This window comes from Micropterus dolomieu, linkage group LG03, assembly GCF_021292245.1.
Source record: "Micropterus dolomieu isolate WLL.071019.BEF.003 ecotype Adirondacks linkage group LG03, ASM2129224v1, whole genome shotgun sequence".
NCBI lineage: Eukaryota > Metazoa > Chordata > Actinopteri > Centrarchiformes > Centrarchidae > Micropterus > Micropterus dolomieu.
In genome coordinates this window covers 21847783-21855176 of record NC_060152.1, presented here as the reverse complement: position 1 = coordinate 21855176, position 7394 = coordinate 21847783, and the positions used below count along the sequence as shown (strand labels likewise).

At 40.1% G+C, this 7394-nt stretch overlaps 1 long non-coding RNA gene across 1 annotated transcript in view; it reads left to right on the top strand.

Annotated features, from left to right (window-relative positions):
- The first annotated feature begins 244 nt into the window (after positions 1-244).
- The window catches only part of LOC123968546, a 10930-nt gene continuing 3780 nt past the window's right edge, over positions 245-7394 (top strand). Inside the window, exons 1-2 of the long non-coding RNA XR_006824480.1 lie at positions 245-525; positions 1709-1804. This is a non-coding gene — a long non-coding RNA (uncharacterized LOC123968546). The remainder of the gene's footprint in view (positions 526-1708; positions 1805-7394) is intronic.

Below are 7394 nucleotides of genomic sequence, written 5' to 3'. Positions count from 1 at the left end.
TAAATAGCTAGTTGATATTAGAGACCTCTTCCATAAGGGTAACCTGGCCTAGAAGGAAGCAGTACATGTTGTTAACTTAACAAACAACAACATATAGAAATAAGCATACTTTAAATCATAATACAGTTATACTTGTTTCTGTTTGTAAAAAGTAAACGCATGTGTACACAGGGCCGAAGTGTGCCCTCCCGCCCAGCCCACTAGGACAGTGCATTCAGTTGGACTAATCAGAATCAAGCTTTTCAAATCGACGACCCAATCACGCAGCGTGAAAGTCACGAATGGTAATGTGTGTACTGTCGTTGAGAGAGGGAAGCTATTTCTGGCCAGAAATCATTTTGTTTCTCAGGTTTCATTTGTTTTACTTTACGGTGGAAAGAAGAAGAAGAAAAGAACACAGAAGAGAAGAATATCCAATCAGCTCCCTGCAGAAGTTAAATGTAAAAAGTGCTAAAGAGGTGTGCCTGGCAAGTACAAGCAGGAGAGGACAGACGCAGATACTGCCGGCAAAAGTCGTCTTTCTTGGTAAGTTTATTATTGTTAGCAAGACAACACAATTGTGTAAGTTAACTAAAGTTGAGCTCACTCTGGGTTTGAAAATATTTTCCTTAGTGGATAGTGCTGGTGTGCATTAGCTAATGCTAGCACGTGGATTAATATATTTGTTAGCTATTGTTAGTTAGCATGTTAAATAGCTTCATAATCAGACAGCAACTTTCATCTGCCTTAAACAGTGTTGGGAGTAACGTGTTACAAAAGAAACGCAGTTAACGTTACAATAATGTATTGGTTTTTGCTGTAAGGCAGTTTTTAATGTTACTAAAATTTCGGTAACAGTCAACAATCTCAGTAACCTGTTGCTGGAATTTGATGTATGAGATTTTAACAAGGCAGGCCTGTGCATGTGTGTGTATGAGCCCTCAATTCTGCTTTTGCACTGTTAAAATGACCAGTGAGGTCTTTTTCAGAGTAATAAATGCAACTAATATGTTGCTGTCTATGTGCTAAAGGTTCACATTTTTATAGTCTACCTTAATACTCACATGTCCATGTTTACAGGAAGTTATTGGTCACTGTCATCATTATTCCTGCCCATATAGTCTGTAAAGACAACACAAAGTTGTCATTTTTGTATAAATTCATTCTAAAGTTTAGCTGAAGCTACTATGAATCATCAGCTAAGCATCTGTGTTAGACTATTCAATAGTGTATATCTTCTAAAGGTACACTGTTTTTTAGAGATTTCTCTTCACTGCAACCATGAAGGGGGAATTATTACAGTGACCAATAACTCAGTTATAACAGCAATGTTAAAGTGTACACAGGTATGTGAGAATTGTTTTAAGACGCACTTGAAATAATGTTTTCATGTACTGCAATACCTGACCACACGATATAATATCTTGTGATGTTATATAAAATACTGCTCAACTTTATGTCCATTTGTATGATCATAGATCCTGTATTCAACATTTAAAAGTTGAACCTACCCTTTGCCAACTTTAACCAACTTAATGCTAAACCCAGAGTTGGAATTTCCTGCCTTGGCTCAAGAAAATTAAATAAAGAATAGTAATAAAGAATTGCTATAATAATAGAATTACAGTGTTTGCAATGATACGCAAATGAAGAACTAAACTAGATGGAAGTACTGGCCTAACTGAATATTTATTATATCTCATTTGCAACTGCATTTCTTTTCTTTTAGAACTTCCTGGGATCATCGCCTCACTCAAAGATGGCTTAGAGGCCACAAAAACCTCAAAGGACCAGCTGGACCCTCACAAGCTCAATGTGCTCATAGGTATGTCTGGCTCCTGCACACGAACATTGTTTGTACTCTCAATACATGTCAACGGGGTCAGACTGAATAAACAAATATTCTTGTGAAAAAATAATTTTATTTAAAATATTGTTATACATTAAGTAATTGCCTACTTTTGTACTTCACAAATTGACTGCTGTGTTAATGTGAAATGACATGTCGACAGCACAGTTGTGAAGCAAGTCTGAATGTTTGTGTTATTTGTTGTACCTGTTTAATAACCTTTTATCATATACAGCACCTTGGCTGAATGCACAGTAGTGTTTATGTAATGTTTTTGATCATGTTGTAATGTAAGAACTGAGCATTTACTGGGACAGGTCCCTTGTGGAAAACCATTTCACCTCAGTGTTTCCCACACATAGGCTTTACTTGGTCGGGCCGCCCAGGTAGATTAACAGCCGCCCAAGTAAATAAAATTTTAATTGCAGTGCTGCACAGCGCATATTCGCTCCCCTCACTCGGTCGCTCCCTCTCTCTCTCCTGCATGCAAACAACCCGTCTGTGAATTGAATGGTTGGTATCATGAACACCACTGCACACTTTAAAAAAGTTATTAGCCAGCATGTAAGGAGCCTAGCCAATAAGAATAGCTATATTAACTTTAGAATGGGCCTACAGCTGTCGAAGATAGCACGCTATTCATAACTGGTAGTAAGTAGGTGCGTTCGAGATGACTGCGGCTCACTTTAGCCGATTTGATAGGCTAGTCTAACGTAAGATGCAGACGACTGCGGGGGCGGGGTATTAAAACAGCGCCGTCAGACACAATCTACCTCCAGTAGACTGCGTGAGCTTACTGTGAGCTTAGAACAATGATCAGGCAAAAGGTGGTTACAACTTTGTGCAGCCAGAGAAAAACAACCGCGTGCGCCAGACTCGGCACCTGCCACCGCTTTGCTCCCGTGAGGTAATGTTATGTCATGGTGATGTGACATCATGGTGACGTTTCGCAGCGCCGGGTGTTGTGACAAATTCTGCCTGCCTGAGAATTAGATGCACCTCACGTGTGGTAACGCCCTTTTATGCTGAGAAAAGAGGTGGACGCAAATCTTAGCCTACCTCATCTGTTCTGCCAAATTATGCATCCACCTGTATAGGACCTTTTCAGACACTTTGCTGTGCTCATTGATCAACTACATCCAGTTATCACCACATATTTATTGCTAAATCTCAAGGAATGCTGCTTCTACTAACTGTAGCTAACAAAATATCAACAGCTCTAAACTACTCTAAACGTTCACTGGACTGCCATACCAACGAGCCTGGCTCTTTGGTGTCGCTGTCAAAGTTGCATGTTTGGTACCCTGTAGACCTGTGTTTGAATCTGGGCAGGGTGACTGCTCTCGCATTTGGCCGCATATGGTGTCCAAAGTGGGACGGCTTGCCGTGAGGTCATCTGAGCCGTGCCCAGAGTCCGAACCGTATGAGGGACCCCCATGGGTAACATTAATGATGGGATGTGTATAGTGTACTTTTCAGTAATACTTGTAGCAGACCTAAATTTTAGTCATGCAATTTAATAAATTTATGAGAATTGATACCCAATTATGAATTTTTAAGATTCATAAAATCAAAATTTATTCCTCGTTTCAGGGCACCACCGGAGTTGTTATAATCCTAGAGTCTCCGGACCTCTAGGTAGTTTTTAATAATTATACAATTATTACTAGTGATCAGTTAGTTAATAATCGCTCAATTATCTTAAATCAGTCAGTCAGTCTCATATCTAAATGGTCAATTCTCTTGGCAGGAACTAGAAATAGGCAACACACACAGCTCTTGATTATATTACAGTGAATTTATTCTCTAACTAAGGTGATAAAAAGATGGTTGGATACAGGGAACATAAACATTTGCTCAACAATGAGCCTTGAGGTTCGATTGTGGGAAGCATTTGACTCATACGGCATAGAAGAGCTAACTAAAGTAAACTAATGCTATAATTTTAGGAGTTAAAATGGACATCTGATCACAGAACGTGTGTTAAGTCTTACTGCTTGTCGACAGCCTGCTTTTGGCCTGTTGCACGGGTCCCACGCTAGCTGCCTGGCTGATCCTGGCTTTTTGCTAGGGATTCTCCGGGGTTCTCCGTGTCTGATTGAAAACGCCTCCTCCGTCTGGCAATTCGGCTGTTTTCAGGTTTCCTTCGTTGTAGCTGGTGAGACCACGTGGCTTGGTCTGACCTTGGTGAAGTTGGCTCGACTAAAAAGGCTTAAAATGGAACTTGGTCGTTCCTGAATTAGTCCAGTGTAACTTAACGGACTGATAACTTTAACAAACAAAAGAAATAAAGAAAATAAAACAAACTGAAGGCAGATCGATGTCGCGGCACTTCAGGTGTGTAGCTTCAGGCGAACAAAAGGCCGGTCTCGCTGGCCGAGTCTGGGCGTTGCCTGGCAAGGCACGCCACGCACGTGCCGAAGCGTCCAGAGGGCCGAGCAGAGCGGAAGAGAGCCTACAGCGAAGAATAAGAGCAGCAAGGTCGCGTGTCGCTCTTTTGTTGCCTGGGGCGTGGTTCCCCAGGGGGCGTCTCAGGTTTCCCAAGGGACTGCCTTTCTAAACTTAATGTTTAAAGAAAAGAAATCTATTTGCACGTATTATAATCAAATATTTTCCACAATCGAACCTCAATGGTTGAACGGTTGTACTGTTCGAGGCATTTGGTAACAGGAAACAATTGTCACATTATTGGTCAGGATATTTATACATTTAACGGCATTTCCAACGAGGGCATGTAATACTTATTTCGTCCACTTGGGGGAGCTCAGGTTACATGAGGAAAGCTTGGATTACATCAAAGATCGTCTCTCCTTAGGAACTGGGAATATTGTTGATTCATCCTTAAATTCAAGCTGGCGATGGTAAAACATTCCTTTGTCATCATTTCTAAAGGAATTTTGTAGGAAAGTATTATGAACAAGCATTGATTACATTAGATGAAGGAGTGTCTTGGTGAAAATAAAAACACTGCACAAGTAACTTCTTTTCAGCACTAATATCAACAACAGATAGCAACAACAGTTAACATAACTACTCAAATAGAGGCAAACGTAATCAAGTAACTAAACATTTAATTAAACTTAATTAAATGCTTTGAGTCTTTGGAGACTGCAGTCCTTAGCCATTCAAAGTTCGGCTGTGCTGGACCATGTCACACTTAGGTGAGACAAGGAGTATCCCTTTGATGTGGTAATAAAACAAAGAATAAGGTCAGTTGCCACGGAAACATGTGTGGGGGGCCAGTTTTGGCTGTTCAGGGAAATGCCAATGGCTGGTTCGTGTCCCTTTGTCAGTTTAACAGTCAGGACCCGCGTTATCAGCTTCGGAATCAAAAAGGTGCCAGTTTTATGGTCGGGATAGCACTTAGAGAGAGCAACTTTGACCCCTCCCCTTCTTCTCTGGGGAGGAGAAAGGAATTTAGAGTAATTTATTCAATATAAAATGCACAAATCCACACCGTTGTTCACTACATACTGATATGTCATCATTTTACTGATTTTATTTTTATTTGAAGGTATTTTGGGCAAGATGTGATACATGCTGCTGTACCTTTTTATGTACAGGAATTTATTTTTGTAATGTACACAAAATTAAAGTTTTTTTTAGTTGTCTGTATATGTGTGTGTGTGTGTGTGTGTGTGTGTGTGTGTGTGTGTGTGTGTGTGTGTGTTGTAAAATACTTTGTTTACTGGTTTTTATTATTATGCTAAAAGGGAATTTTGCAAGATATTTTTAATGCATTAATAATGCATTATTCTCATACTGAATGGTTTCATAAAGCAGCTTCCCAAGATATTAATAGTGGCTCTTGGAGTATACTAGTAATAAATTACTAATATGCTAAAATGCTAATAAAAATGTTCAGGGAACACATTTAAAATATATTTAAACTGTTCTATAAGTATAGCACAAGAGGGTATTTTAAGTTAATTTTAAAAAAGTATATTTAAATTACAATAAAGGTACTTAAAATAGGTCCATTTTAACACATCTAAGTATATTAAAATATATTGCAAGTATCTTAAAGTTGACTTTAAGTATTTCTAAAATGGCACTTAACATACTTTAAGTTGTTCCAAAATAACACATTTAATATACACTTAGTATAGTGCAATAAAAATATGATAAGTACATCCAAAAAAAGTGCTACTTAAGTATATTTCTTTTTCACTTGGGTGACCACACCTCATTTTAAGACCTACACTTCCATGGGCTCACAGATGGGCACAAGTGCATTTGCTATAACTTGGTGGCGTGGCGTGCAAATTTCAGCTTCGCCGGTTAGAAACTAGACACTTGCACTGCGCTTTGCGCCGATTTGTGCTGGTTGCCAGATAGGGCCAATAATCTTTTTGGTAACCGTAAGTTATCAGCCTGCTATTCCAATTTCTGTATTTGTTTTCATCCTGTGGGTGGAAAATGTCGGTGCTGCATCATTCATTTTGATGATCATGCCTCCCCTTTAAAGTTTTCACTCTTTTCAGCCTAGCCTTGCTGTTGGCAGAGGAGGTGTAGCCAGTAACAACATCAGAAATTAAGAGCGCGAAAATTACTGCGTTCTCTATAGATCAATGTTTACCTGCTGGCGCTTATGCATAAAGTTTTTTCAATCAGTCTTTATCTTGACAATGACACCTCTTAACAAAAGTGGGTGGTAGCCTAGGTACATAACACACTCTTAGGAAAAGTCAAAATTGAATATTGAATATTGTATAGAAACAAACAGGCTACAATCGAAAAACAGCAGCAGGTACATCGTGCTCGTTGGTGGTTCTAGACTGGGGGGGGCAAAGCCCCCTCCTGCCCCCTTGTGGTGCCCAGCCCACGGCATGCTTGATTTCGTCACCCGGAAGAGAGCTGGTGTGGAACTGAAGGCATGACGTTCTGACATGATAGCTTGAAAAGTTTGCTGTATTGTCCGTTTGGTAAATGGGATTCTTTCATCTTTAACAGTTTCTAAAGAATGGCTATAGTCTTTTTCAAAATTGTTTATGAAGACTGTTTGACACAGGACCTTGCTGGAGCGGGGTAACACTGTGATCAGCTGTTTGTTGTGAGGCGGAGGATTCGTCGGGTGAAATGTTCCTGATTGTAGAGGAGAAGTGGACCGTGGAACAGATGGAGTTAAAGCTGGACTCACCCACTTCCTGGCTGGCATTAGGATTGTGGAAAGTGGGATCTCAGGCATGGAGACAGAGGAGAAGAGTTTGTCTTCTGGTGTAGGGTCTGCTGAACTGAAAATGACTGTCGTGAGTCTGTCTGAATAATTTACCGTCCGATGGCAATAGCGATATACCAACGCTTTCTGAAACAGGTAAGTGGATGGATTTAGTAGCTTGTAATAATTCACCTTATTAGATAGTAGTGTTAGCGTAGCATGCTAGTCACGCTGTTGCTTGGTCTCAGTTCGGTTGAGGAATGCGAGAGCGAAGAAGAGGACATGGGATGTGTGGGTATTTATGGAAATGCCGCCGATGATGTCGTTAATGTGTGGTCCTGCTCCTGAAACTCTGCCAATTAGCTCCACATTTTGCTGAAACAAGCCCTTATCCAGCTGCTTTTAATG